The sequence below is a fragment of the Mustela nivalis genome, assembly GCF_964662115.1.
Source record: "Mustela nivalis genome assembly, chromosome: 13".
Lineage (NCBI taxonomy): Eukaryota > Metazoa > Chordata > Mammalia > Carnivora > Mustelidae > Mustela > Mustela nivalis.
In genome coordinates this window covers 88,699,813-88,712,136 of record NC_139032.1, presented here as the reverse complement: position 1 = coordinate 88,712,136, position 12,324 = coordinate 88,699,813, and the positions used below count along the sequence as shown (strand labels likewise).

Here is a 12,324-nt window from a genome sequence, read left to right as displayed (position 1 = left end):
TGACCAGCACTGCTAGAACTCTCTCCTCACAATCCTGCCGCCCCCTCGCCACCCCATCGTCTCCCCCACCAGTCCTCACACACCACACTGTGCCACTCCCTACCCTAGACAGGTTCCCGTCCCCTAGACGGCCTACTCTGCCCCCCACTACCAGGACGACACCAAACCCTATAGGACCAGAAGACCTCGGGCGGGGCTGCATGCGCCTGTTATGCTCTTTGCCGCCACCAACAGCGACCCCGCAGTGTCCTGACTCATCCAGAGTGGCAAAGAACAAGGTGACGGCCTTTTTTATTCCTTAAGAGAACAAGAAAGGACCCGGTGACAATGCTGGGGAACCATATGTAAAGTAAAATGTCTTTTATTTGTCTTTATTGACATTAAGATATACCGATAAGAGCGCCTGGGTGGTCCAGTCAGTTAAGTGCCCGACTTCATCGACTCTGGATTTCGGCTCAGGTCATGATCTCGGGATCGTGATCGAGCCCTGCCTGAGCAAGCTCTGTGTCTGGCTCTGCGCTGAGCGGAACCTGCTTAAGATTCTTCTCTCTCTCCCTCTGCTGCTCCTCTCCCCACCCTCCCTCTCCCCGCCCCCCTCTCTCAGGAAAAAAAAAAATGTGCCTATAAAATTTCTATCTCCTGTTTTCCAGCGGTCACTTAAAATTCATATGCAGAGTTAAAGCATTCCCATTAGTGGAAAACAAAACTGTTCTCAAGACAGCAGTCATCTCTTGATCTGAAAAAGGGATAGCAGACAGGATGAAATGACTCATTTTCTACTTTGTGCACTTCTCGAATGTTTGGGTTTTTTTAACAAGCCTGTATGGTTACCGACACATTGTTTTTAAGGTCTGGGTAAACTGAGCAACACAGAATCAACGTTCTGCCTTGTTTCTGAGCTGAGCAGGGGCCACAGTCACAGCAAACACTGTAAGACAGGTTTCATCCCATCTGGCAGGAAACAGAGGCTCAAAGGCTGTACCCCACTTGTTGAAGCCCCTACCGCAAGCAGATATGAGGGACAGAAATGAACACTCCCGTCTGCCCGATGCCCAGTAGGGGGGAGCCAGGGTCATAGCTGGCACGCTGCAGAGCCTGCCTCGCACCCATCAACTACCTGAACACACTCATCTTTACTCCTCAAGGTATTTACCCAAAATTCTCCAGGAATAGCAGGGACTCGGCACAAGGCGGCAGCAAGTAACCCCACACCCCAGCAAGGTGGTATTTACCTGGGACAGAGAGAAGGACCGCAGAGTGCTCTGATGCACCTGCCCCTCCTGGAGGTGATGGCAGGGGCCCTTTGATTTGGGTCTCAGTTTTCTGATGTAGCTCAGGGCCCAGCACACTATTAGAAACACTAACATCTAGTCAACAAATGAGCCCCAAGTGTATACGGCAGCCTACCCCAAACCCCTAGGCCTCGGCTGGTGCTGCATCCAGGAACCATTAATAGCTACTGTTTACTGCGAGCCTGCTTGCCTAGTGCCAGGTACCTTAGAAACACTTTGGCGAGCGACCTGCTGAAGGCTTCGCCCCATCCAGAAGGAAGGCGTTACTGCCGTATTTTGCAGACAAGGAGAACAGGGACTCTGAAAGATGAAACCACCTTGAATTACCCAGCTCGCAAGCGGTTGAACCTGGGTTCAACCAGGGAGAAGGCAGTGGACCTCAAAGCCAAGGGGTACCCCCCTCAGGAAAGGAGCAGGAGGGAGCCAGGCACGCCCCCCTCTGCCGGTGACTTCTCCCAGGTCAAGCTAGGGACACGACCTTCCAGGGCCAGAGGCGCCATCCCAAACTGCACCCCCACTGGCACTTTCTCTCACCAAAGCACAAATCCTTCCCCACCTGGCCTGACGAAATACCATCCGGGCATCTCCAGGGGTTTCATCTCTGCGGTCACTTCACCCAGGAAGCATGATTTCCTGGAATAACCAGATGGGGAAAGACCGGGCCGAGAGGCCAAGGGGTAGAGCAGGCTGAGTGGCTGAGCAGACGTGCACGACAGCCGTGATCAGGAAATGCAACAGAGGGTTGGCCTCCAAGTTAGTCCCACACAGCGAGAAATATTAACAGCAAAAAACTACCAAGGGCTGCAAAATGGGAGCCTCAGAAACCTCCAGAGAGGCTAGGCTCCGGTGTGTAAAGGCTGGAAGAAAACCTCTGTGCGAACAGGCTACCTGTGCCTCTCCTCGCAACCCTTCCTGGCCCTCCCCCAGGGAGAGCACCTCCTGCCATGGCCAACTCTCCAAGCCTCCAGCCCACGGTAAATGTCGCTCCCCAAACAAAATCCAGGATCCTACCCGGACTGCGGCAAGCCTGAAACACTAAGTGCTTTTGATCTGGGAAATAAGCTCATCCAAAATGATGCGTAAAGGCCACTCATTCAGTGAAGTCCACGGTCCAGAAACACTCACTCTCATATACTATTGTTTACAAACGGACGCAGTTTTCTGAAGTTATTCAGCAGAACTCTTACCAAAATGCCATCCAAGTCCAGTCCACACCGCAGAAACCCTCACACGCTATTATACACAAATTATATGTTCCTCAAGAAAAATCTGACAGGATTTTACCAAAATTGTGTAACATCCAAAAATTAGAAATAGCCCAGATGTCCATCAATAGGAAAGAGGTTAAATCAAGTATATGCACAAAGTACTCTCTGCAATTGCTAACCAGATGACGTAATCCGTCGGAGAGACCATCGCGGAGCGCACGTTATTTTATTACTTGCAAAGGGAAGCGTGCTTTAAGAATATAAATGTGTGTGGGGGATAATGTGCGCCATTCTTCTTTTCTGGAAGGAATGACAAGAAACTTCTCATAGCGCTTTCTTTGCAGAGAGACTGAAAAAGAGCTCTTATACCTTTTAATACAGCTTAAATTTTCTAACTACCTTTTTTTAAGATTTTTTTTTTTTTACTTATTTATTTGATAGAGAGATCACAAGTAGGCAGAGAGGCAGGCGGTGGGGGAGGGAGCAGGCTCCCTGCCGAGCAGAGAGCCTGATGCGGGGCTCGATCCCAGGACCCTCGAGCCTGATGCGGGGATCATGACCAGAGCCGAAGGCAGAGGCCTTAACCCACTGAGCCACCCAGGAGCCCCTACCTAACTTTAAAAAAAAAAAAAAAAAAGATTCTATTTATTTATTTGACAGAGAGAGGCAGTGAAGAGAGGGAGCGCGTGCAGAAGGGAGCTGGAGAGGGAGAAGCAGGCTCTCTGCTGAGCAGGGAGCCCGTCAGAGCCCAATGCAGGGCTCGATCTGAGCTGAAGGCAGACGCTTAACAACTGAGCCACCCAGGCGCCCCCTCTACCTTTTTTAAAAAGTAAACTGGAAACATCTGGGCCATGGAATTATAAATTATTTTGGGGTTCTTTTCTTCATACACATGTAGATTTTTTAAACTTAATAAATATTATTTTTAAAAAACACTGAAAGTGTGATAGATCTGTATATATTAATCCAAAAAAATTCTCTTGACACGTTTAAAAATGCATGTTGTGGTACAAGAAAAGCAGTATGATCCCATCTGTGTTCTAGAAGCCTACCTACAAAGGGCCGCATTTACACGCGCATCTAGAGTCTGGGAGTTTAAACACGCCCAACTATAAACAGTACTTACTGCCTGGGAAGCTGGAGGAAAGAGCTTTCATTTTTTTCTCCATACACTTGTTTTTTTCTTGTTTTTAATGAGTATGTACACTTTTGCAATTAATTTTATATCAGAAGAAAATCCCACTTTCTGCTCGAGGACAAGGTCTCCACTGTCCCCAGCAACTTGTGAACACTCAGCCCATTCACCCTCACGGCAGGTCAGCCAGGCGGCAGGGACAGGCCCTCCTCCCAGACAGGCGTGCGTTTCCGTGCGGCCCAGGACAGAGCGGTTCTTGAAGCTCTGCACTGTGTGTAAACAACACCTGCCGAAACAAGCTCCAGGAGACACAACGGAGCCCCGGAGCGCGGCTGGGGTGACCTCCTTTCCGTGGCTGGTCCTGCAGAAATGCCGTCAGTCTACACGAGGATGCCGTCTCCAAGGTGATCTCCAAGGTCAGTGGGAGAGTCACCTCCCGCTTCCCAGGGCCCGAGTCCTACCTGCCCTCCCCCAGGCTGGTGACCAGCCACGGCAGAGTACTCACACAACAGGTTCCCATCCAAAGGGCTCCAGCGCTCTGGAAAGCAAGCTGACCCACAGGCTTTCTACTGCAGCCCACACAATTCTGATTTCAACTTAGAAACACACTTTTAATACTCCATGGCTTGGCATACTGTTTTCAACGGTTACTTCTTTCTTTCTCTTTGTAAGCTTTTGTTTTTTAAGCATCTTTACACCCAACGTGGGGCTCAAACTCACAACCCTGAGATCAAGAGACACATGCTCCACTGACTGAGCCAGCCAAGCGCTGACTTCAAGTCTGTTACATGTTCCAGGACCTTCCCTCGCCTACCCAGGCTGAGTGGCCCTGACTCCTCCGCACACTTCCATGAGAGCCTCCTCACAGCTCTGCCGCCCCTTCTGCACGCGGGCACCCTCCCTGCCAGACACCAAGAACGGCGAGCCCCAGGAAGCAACAGAATTCTGCTTCGTGGCCCACGCTCCCTCTCTCACTCCACCGGGGAAAATGTCAGTCAATAATCAAGGGCAAGAGGGCATTTATAATTTGTCATCTAGGGGCGCCCGGGTTAAACCTCTGCCTTCGGCTCAGGTCATGATCCCAGGGTCCTGGGATCAAGCCCCGCATCAGGCTCTCTGCTCAGCAGGGAGCCTGCTTCCCCCTCTCTCTCTGCCTGCCTCTCTGCTTACTTGTGATCTGTCAATAGATAAACAAAAGCTTAAAAAAAAAAAAAAAGCAACAGTTGTCCTCTACTGACAGATGACCGGATAAATACACGGTGATATATGGAATGGGATGTGGAGTATTATTCAGTCGTGAAAGGGAATGGAGTCCTAACACCTACTACAGCATGGATGAACTTTGAAAACAGCATGTGAAAAAAGCCAAACACAAGAGGGCAAACGCTGTAGGATCCCACTGAGAGAGAGAGAGAGAAAGGAGACGGTGGTTGCCAGGGGCTGAGGGAAGGGGAATGAGGGATCTGTGTTCAAAGGGTACAGGTTCAGTCTGGGAAGGTGATCAAGTTCTGGAGACGGGCGGCGGTTGCACCACACTGGGAATGCACGTGAGGGCACTGAATTGGTACTCTTAAAAAACAGTTAAAATTTTTAAGATTAACCTTAGAGAGGCCCGGGCGGCTCAGTCCATTAGCCGTCTGCCTTCAGCTCAGGTCCTGATCCCAGGGTTCTGGGATCGAGCCCGTGTCAGGCTCCCGCCTCAGTGAGGAGCCTGCTTCTCCCTCTGCCCCTGCTCCCCCTGCTTGTGCATGTACGTGCTCCCTCTCTGACAAATAAATAAATAAGCCTTTGGGAAAAAAATGATAAACCTATGTATACTCTACTACAAAATATTGTCTTAAACAAGGGTATTTAAAATTGTGAAAAGGGGCACTTAGGTGGCTCAGCTGGTTGAACATCCGACTCTTGCTTTCAGCTCAGGTCATGATCTTGGGGTTGTGAGATCGAGCCCCATGACGGGCTTGGCGCAGGCAGAGTCTACTTCAGATTCTCTCTTCCTCTCCTTCCCACTCACTCTCTACCTCTCTCTCAAATAAATAAAAGCTGTGAAAAGAACTACAAAGAAAAGCAACAGAGGCGAGGAAAGAATCATGGGAGCATGATGACAAAGTCACACTGAGACGCTCCCAAAGGCCTCTTTAAGGAGGTGCTGCCTTCTCTCCACTGGACCATGAGCTCCCAAGGAACCCAAGTGTGGCACTCACATCTCTGTGTCCCCAGAACAGCAAACATTTAAGTCAAGACACTTGTTCAGACTCATCCCGGTAAATGGAGTAAGACTTCAGGGTTCACTCAGCAGGGGGCTTCGCTAGGACTGAGACAGCCTGGACCGAGATACTCAGAACTTAGTGGCCCAGGAAAGAATCCACCCTGGAGACAAGGCTGGAGTCAAAAGTGACAAGGGCCGGGACGCCTGGGTGGCTCAGTTGGTTGGACGACTGCTTTCGGCTCGGGTCATGATTCCCGGGATCGAGTCCCGTATCGGGCTCCCAGCTCCGCGGAGAGTCTGCTTCTCCTTCTGACCTTCTCCTCGCTCATGCTCTCTCTCACTGCCTCTCTCTCAAATAAATAAATAAAATCTTAAAAAAGGAAAAAAAAAGTGACAAGGGCTGAAAGCGAAAACCCACTGTGTGCCAAAAAGGACTGAAGAAGGAGCCTGCATCCTCCCTATTCTGCAAATGCCCCTCACAGGAAATAATCAGCAATGCACCCCAAGATGTACGTGTCAGGATGCGCCCTAAAAATCTGTTTACAAGAAGTGAGTAACAACAGTTCAAATGTCTAACAAAAGAGGATTCAATAAATCATGGCATATCCATATAAAGCAATTAAACAACTGTTAAAATATATTTTTGGGGCTCCCGGCTGGCTCAGGGGGTAGAGCATGCGACCCTTGATCTCGGAGGTCATGAGTTCAAGTCCCATGTCGGGCGGAGAGCTTACTTAAAAATAACAGTATTAGGAAAATACCCTATAATGTTAAGAACTATAAACTGTGAGTGGCATATACAGTAGTTTATTGATTTTGAGAAAACAAACACACACTCAAAGGAAATACACCGGCCTTTACGGCGGTTCTCTCTGGATGGTGAGGTCACAGGTGATTTGTATTTGTATTTTATCTTTATTCTTTTCACTAATTTCCTTCCCAGTAAAAATGTTACTTTTACGAATAGGGAAAAACATTTGTAACAGGCCTTTGCGCAGTGCCCGGCAAAGACCACATGCTCCAGGGGCACCTGCTGCAGGACAAGGACTTCGAAAATCAACAAATCACTGCTTTTGCAACACCACCAAGAGGAAAAGACCAATGGTTCTCTCGGAGGAGGAGGAAAGGATACAGAGCACAGCTACAAAACCAGCTGCAGAGGTGGGAGCGGAAGGAAGCACTCTCAGGGAGACCGTCAAAGACCGCCAGCAAGTTAAGATCAAGATCGACCTCATTCTGCCCCCCACCCCCGTCCCTCCCTCTGCAGGCAGCCCAGGTCGCTGCCGGCATCTTTGGGGCACAACCCAGCCACGGTTGACAGTCAACAAGTATAGGGAACGACAAGGCTCAACCAAGACTAACACAGGCAGCCTCCCTCCGGTGCAGAAGTTCCCTGGCAGGCCTGCCACAGAGAAAAACAATGACCTGTACCACCGACAGCGGAGCTGGGGGTTTGGAGCTCCCAGGTGAGGAGGCCTGGTCCAAATGGCACCTTTAAAACCTAAAAGCTTGTCATAACCAATTTTATTTCATCAGAAATCTCACCGTCTTTCTCCTCTGTCTCTCTCTCTCTCCCCTGAGCACCACAGGCGATCCCTTTCTTTGTCCAAATGCCAGACCAAAGGTTCTTAAGGTTATACAAGACCCAGAAAAAATGCGACTTTCTTAAGAAAGAAATTGAGTCATGACTTGAAAAGCAGACAGTCTAGTTAGGCCTGACCAAGATATGAAATTCAGAGCATAAAACCCAACAGATCTCTGCTGGAAATTGTATATTTCAAGGGGAAGACACTGCTTTAAAATCCATGTAGACAGATCCTATCTGATATCTGCCAAACCACAACAAGATACAAATGCCTGACGGTAGAGAAGCCTCATTATCAAATTTAGAAATACACCACACTAGCCCACCTGGCCTCTTCTGGTTTGAAACAGAAACCAACATAGAAATGATCAATCTTAAATGGTAGAATAATGAGACATATAACCAGCATACAGCCATTAGCAACATGAGTCAGTACTTTGTGCAAGCTTAAAAAAAAAAAAAAAAAAGCTTTAAAGTACAATAAAATAATCCTTTGCAAAAAAAGAGAACTGAAATTTAAAAGTGGGTGGGGGATGGTGAACAGGCCTAACAAAAATCCCTCAGCCAGGCCAGGCCAGGCCAGGCCAGCCGACCGTGCTGGAACTAGTTCTGACTTGCCATTCCTGAAATTCCACTCTCCCGGGGTTTTCTGGCTCTCCCTTCCCCAGGCTCTTTACCCATCTGAGCTCCAAGGAGACTGGAGAGGACCCAGGCCACTGTAAGCAACAGCCTCTTCCCCACAGACCCCAAACCCCCCCAACCCCCCGCGAGCTGAAATAAAGCCCTTCCATGCAGCCTTCAAAAACTGAAAATTAACAGGTAAACCAAAAGATTGCTGGGAAGGGCAGGGTATTCATCTCCTTCCCTAACAAACCAGCTAAAAAACAGTCCAGAGCCAGACCTGGCCAGAATGAAATCAGATAGAAAAAAAGGGCCAAGAGGCAGGAAGCTGGGAACACTGACAGGGTGATATGGCCCCGCTAAGATGTCTCAGTTCCACAGCCAGTGGGCCTGGAGGAGGTTCCGAGGAGGTTTTAAGAAAACACAACAAAACCAAGATGGTTGTGGGAATGTCAAAATGCACCAAAACAAATGCCCAGCAGACTACAGAATCACTCAGCCCAAGAGACGATCTCCAGGGACATTTACAAACAAGCTACAGGTTTGGCCTGGGTCCCAGCCCTCACCTGTCACCAAGACTGGGGTCAATTTCCCCTGTTAGCCTCAGTCCCTGCTATGCTCACCAATAAACGTCGTAAGCGGCCTAGCTGTTCTAGGCCAGTCTAGTGCTTCCAGGCATTAAGTAGTAGTCGTAATGGAAAAATATCAGCTAGGGGGGCACCTGGAAGGCTCAGGGGGTTAAAGCCTCTGCCTTCAGTTCAGGTCATGATCCCAGGGTCCTGGGATGGAGCCCCACATTGGGCTCTCTGCTCAGCCGGGAGCCTGCTTCCCACCACCCCCCACCCCCCTCACCCCTGCCTCTCTGCCTATTTGTGATCTGCCAAATAAATAAATAACATCTTAAAAAGAAAAATCACCGAGGGATAGAATTTGAGGGTGGGGAAGTCACAGGGCCATCAGCCAGAGGAACGGGAGAAAAAAATCAGGACTGGAGCAAGGACCAGAAAACTCGGCAACCAACAAAAACAACATACATCTTCATCACCCTCCTATGGACAGAAGCAGTTTACCACAAACAGAAAGTGAGGCTCACAAGAGCCCCAACAAATACCCAAGTCAAGGCATTAATTATTCCCATTTTACAGGCAGATGGAGGAGTTGCGGCTCAGGGACTTGCATAAGGTAACCCAATAAGGAGCAGAATCCAGGCTCCAAGAGACACCTGCCCGAACAAGCACAGGCTCCCCAGGTGATTATTTGCCATTCCCAAAGGAAAGCAGTCATCCTCAAAAGGCAGGAGTCCCCAGCCTCTGCTTGTTGTTCTCAGTATCTCCCACTGTTCTAGAACTGCCTTCAGCCAAGCTGCAGACCTGCCTTTAGAAGGGACAGGCACCCCTAGACCCAAGGACGGTAACATTACCACACAAGCCAGTTCCTGTGGGGGCTCCAAAGGGCACTTGTCTCTCCACAGAGGCCCAGCACTGAATGCACAAGGGCCCAGAGAGAGATGTTCCATGGGCTGAGTGTCTTAGCCCCAGCACCTGTGGCATCCACCGGCTGGATCGGGTCAGCCCTATGGGTGGCAACGAAGCGGCTGGATTCCATCCCAGGGGGGTGATGGCAGGTACAGAAACAGCAGCAGGAGAAACAACTATTAACCACCAACTGTGTGCCAGGCTCTTCTAGCGCTTTCACCCTCACCCTAACCCTACAAGGCGGAGAATGCACTATTTATGCCAGCGAAGGTTCTCTGGACCCTAGATTTCTCTGGCAGAAGCAGGATTGGCACCCCAAAGCCTGGGCCTCCCAGTCCCTCACACCACACAGCACCGTACACAGGGCCGGAAGGCTGCAGATGGAAACCACGCTAGGACTTCTAACGGATGGTTCCCAAAACCAAACTAGAAAATGTATAAAGCCACATAAAATGCACACACGATCTTAAGGAGGTGGGGGGGAGATCTCAGGGCTAATTTAACAATCGTGGAAACCAAAGGCTTCTGAAGGTTTCTCCCTGGCAGCCATTTAGCAAATGACACAGTCTTGAGAGCCTCCCCAGCCCCCGTTCTCCCCGCTTCCTCCAAGCTAACCATCCCCTGGAAAAACACCTCCTCTTCTTGCCTAAAGGTGGGCTCGGACCTCCCACGATATTTAGAAAGCGAGGGAGAAAAGAGAAAGCCACCTTCCAATTTTGTATAGGCAAATTCACTCCAGAGGCCCACGATTTCAATAGTGCTGTTTCTGACTTAGGAGAAGGGACAAAAACGAAAAAAGAAGGGAAGGAGGAAAAAACAAAAACAAAAACAACAAAACCCCATCTGGCAGGCCCCGAGCAGCGACATCCTGTTTATTATTAAACATTCTCAGGAACAGAGCATTAAGTATTTCGAAAATAATCCTGCCGCTCGCGCACGGAAACCGCGGCCGGCGGCGGCTCCGAGCCCCCTGCCCCCGAACGCCGAGTCCGCGGGCCCGCGGGGGGGGGGGGGGGGGCACCGCCGCGCCCCCCGCGCCCCCCCCTCCAGCCCTGCGGCCGTGGGGGGTGCCCCGACCCCGGGATTCCCGCTCGGGGTGGTGCCCGGGCAGGTCGGCCCGAGAGAGGAGAGGGGGCGGGGGGCGCGGGGAGGCCGCCCCGGCCACTTCCAGAGCAGCGGGGCGCGCGGGACCGCCGGCCTGGACGCTCGGGAGGCGGCCCCCGGGACGCGGCGGCCCCCGCAGCCCCGCACCCCCGGCCCCGCCGCCCGCCCAGGCCGCGCGGCGCCGCACAACAATGGCGAGCCCGGGCCCGGCCAGCCCGCCGCCGCCTCCCCGCTCCGGCCGTCCCCCGCCCGGCCCCGCGGCCCCGGCCCTCACCCCGGCCGGCGGGCCCCCGGCGGCGCTCGCGCGCGGAGGGCGGCCGGGCCCGGGCGCGCCGCTGTCAGTCAGCCGCCGCCGAGACAAAGCCCGGCCGGGCCGCGCCGCCGCGCCGCCTCCATCTTAGCGCCCGACCGCCGCCCCGGCCCCGGCCCGCCCCGCGCCGCGCCGCCCCGCGCCGCCCCGGCCCACCTGGTCTGGTTCCGCGGGCGCGACTGGGCCGGGCGATGGCGGTCGGGCGGCGGTCGGGCGCGGAGGCGGCGGGATGGCGGCGGATTGCGAGGCGGCGGCGCGGCTGCTCGCTCGCTCGCTCGCTCCCTCCCTCCCTCCCGGGCTCGCTCGTCGCTCGCTCGCTCGCTGGAGCCTCGGAGCCTGTGTCTCGCCGCTCGCCTCCCTCTCGCGCTCGGCTCCCCGCCCCCCGCCTGCCGCCGCCCCCGCCTCCTCCGGCCTCCGCCTCCCGCCGCCGCCCGCAGCCGCGCCTCGGCCCGCGCAGCGCCCCCTGCCGCGCCGCCCGGCCTGAGGGGGGGCTAGGGGCCCCGGGAGGGGAGGGGAGGGGCCGGGCAGCGGGCGGAGGGGGGGAGGGGAGGGATCCCGGGGAGGCTGGGGGGAAGGGCACGGGAGAAGGAGCGGTGGGGGGTGCGGGGGGTCCCGGCCCGGGAGGGGCGGGGCCGGACAGCGCGTGGGTGGGGGGGGAGGCACGGGAGAAGTGGGGGCTGGGGTCCTGGGGAGACGTGGGGGGAGGGGCACGGGAGAAGGAGGGGTTGGGATCCCGGGAGGGGCGGGGCCGGGCACGGGAGAAGTGGGGGATGGGGTCCAGGGGAGACGAGAGGGTGGGGAGAGGCACTGGAGAAAGGGGGCTGAAGTCCCAGGGAGATACAAGGGAAAAGGTACGAGAGGAGGGGGACTGGCGTACGGGGGAGGGGAAGAGGCCTGAGGGGGAAGGGTAAAGGCCGAACTGGGGCTGGGGAGACTAGGGGAGGGAGCCGGGAGAAGGGGGTCTGGGAAGCTGGTGGAACTTGGGACTGGGGCCCGGAGAAGGGGCCCAGGAAGAGAAGGGGAAGGGGATCCCTGGAAAGGGAAAAAGGAGGAGGCCCAGGAGAGGGGGTTGGGGCGAAACGGGGGTGGGGAGGTTTAGGGGGGTCCGGAATGAGTGGTCCGGAAGAAGGGGGGCTGGGCTAGAGGGAGCCTGGGGCGATGGGGCCCAGACGGAAGGAGGGTTGAGAAGGGAGGGGGCGCGAGCCCGGATCCCCGCCCCCTCCCCTTTCAGAACTGCAGCGCTTCCTGACAGACAGTGAGCCCAGATTTTGTTATGTGATGTATACACCGAGAGGAAACAGAAACAATACATTGTTAACTCGAAAGCAACGTTGTTGCACAATATAGATACTGTATCCGTTTTTGTAAAATGAAAAATAAGAAAC

General features: G+C 53.5%; 1 protein-coding gene across 38 annotated transcripts in view; it reads right to left on the bottom strand.

Moving 5' to 3' along the window:
- The window catches only part of PRRC2B (proline rich coiled-coil 2B), an 87,633-nt gene extending 76,315 nt beyond the window's left edge, over nt 1-11,318 (bottom strand). For 21 of the 38 annotated variants that reach the window (XR_014302050.1, XR_014302051.1, XR_014302052.1 and 18 more), the window contains exon 1: nt 11,096-11,311. The gene's annotated coding sequence lies outside the window, so the exon portion shown is untranslated. Of the gene's footprint in view, nt 1-10,903; nt 11,048-11,095 lie in introns of those variants that run through there. The other 17 variants (XM_082695934.1, XM_082695930.1, XM_082695951.1 and 14 more) reach the window with 4 other exon arrangements.
- Nucleotides 11,319-12,324: the final 1,006 nt, after the last annotated feature.